Genomic DNA, 2,050 nt, shown 5'->3' on the forward strand with positions numbered 1-2,050 from the left:
CAACTTTAATTTAGGGTTTCTAACAAACTAGCCAAAACGTTTGTTGTTGGCGGTGGTGAACATTTTTTTTTAATTAAAAAAAGATAAAGCATGTCAGGAAATGTTTCCATCTTGAAATAATGCTGAATTCTGTGAATACATTTTTTTCTGCACTATAAAGTTCCCTTAAAAGCCATATTTTTTTCCTAAAGATGACAGTTCACCTTATAATCTGGAGCACCTCATGTATGGATCAATTCAGGTTGTGTTTGCTCATGTCAAAGCGATTATTAGAGGTACGTAGCACATTATGAATATGCTAATGTGGCTAAAGTGTAGCGGTGTTGGACAGTGTATTTATACACATTATTATCCAGGTTTTAAATTAGCATAATCACAGTAACATTTGTTTTAGCGCTATCAGTCTGGTTTTTACATGTTGTAAATACGTTTAGGAGTTACCAGTATTGTAAATATGCTAACACGGCTAATATGTAGCGGTGTTGAACAGTGTGTTTTTTACATGTTACTGAGAAAGTTTTGGAGTTAGCCTAGTCAAACGTAACTTTGTTTTAGTGATATACATCTGCTTTTTTACGTGTCGTAAACAAGGTCGGTAGTTACAGGCTATGTGAATAAGCTAATGCTGCTAAAGTGTAGCAGTGTTGGACAGTGTGTTTTTTACGTGTTACTAAGAAGGTTGGGAGTTAGCGTAGCCACAGTAATGTTTGTTTTAGCGGTATCAGTCTGTTTTTTGTGTCTACATCTGTTTCCGTTTAAACCTTTCATAGGACTCCCTACACCAGACAAACGATGTTCAAGATTGGTCTCAAAGAATCAGACAACTGCGGTTTTGTAAAATGCTAAATGTTGTATACTTGTATAGCGCTTTACTACCTTCCTCGAAGGCCCAAAACGCTTTACAGTGACAGACACATTCACCCGGCTACACACACTGGTGGTTCTGCTGCCACCAACTTTCCACCAGAGGCAATTTGGGGCTCAGTGTCTTGCCCAAGGACACTTCAACACATGGGTGTGCAAGGCAGGAGTCGAACCCGCAATATTTCCGATCAGGAGTCAACTGCCCTACCACTGCACATCAGTCTCACAGTTTTGGCAGAAGGTGTGTGTGGATTTCTCAACCTGGTTTGTCATCCCTATGACAGCTTCTCTCCATCTCTTTGTGTGCTTGGTGATATCAACGCCATCAGTTTAGAGGAAGATCTAAACCCGTCATCTTTACTGCCCTTTGCATGGCTAAAAAAAACAATTTAGCTAATTTGAAAAGTAAGGCTCCATTGGCCAGGACAGGATATCCTCCTGGGATGGGGTTGAGGTTGTGCCCCTGGGGTCTCTGGGTTGGAATGGGGTACTGGCTGGGCGAGAAATGTTCCTACTTGAATTTGAGTTTAAGTAACGTTCAGTCCGTCTTTACAGCAGTTACAGCTCCTTCTCCTCTGAAAGTGCTTTCCAAACTTACAGGACTGTGTTTATGGAAATGTTTGAGGCTGGATGAGAAATTTTTGCTCCTATTCATCCCAAAGGTGCTATACAGTAAAGTCAGTCCACGCCAAACTCTCTCATCCATGTCTTTATGGGCCTCTGCCTAATGCACCGGAGTGCGGTCATGCCGGAGAAGGAAAGGGGCCGACCCCAAACTGTTCCCACAAAGTTAGGAGCGGGGACAGTCCAGAACCTGCTGGTACGAGTTCCTTTCACTGGATGTAAGGGGCAACCCATAAAAAACAACCCAACACTGCAATCAACCCCCTACCTCTCACTTCTAATGATCTCAGGTTAGTGGAAACTAAAAGAAAAATGTTTAAAACAGATTTTAAAAAACTAATTAAGAGATTTGTTTTACTACTGAGTGAATTCCACGTGTGCAAAAACATTTGGGCAGAACCATCTGGAGAATGTAACACATCTGTGCAAAGCCATTTCAGTGGAACTTCACACGCAAATCTGTTGCAATTTGTGTTTTTTTCTCATTTTCAGTCACAAATTATTGTAGTTTCTCATTTAATTTAATACCTATTAGTGTAATAATGCTTTTCTAACTGTCGCA

This window comes from Oryzias melastigma, linkage group LG21, assembly GCF_002922805.2.
Source record: "Oryzias melastigma strain HK-1 linkage group LG21, ASM292280v2, whole genome shotgun sequence".
Taxonomy (NCBI): Eukaryota; Metazoa; Chordata; class Actinopteri; order Beloniformes; family Adrianichthyidae; genus Oryzias; species Oryzias melastigma.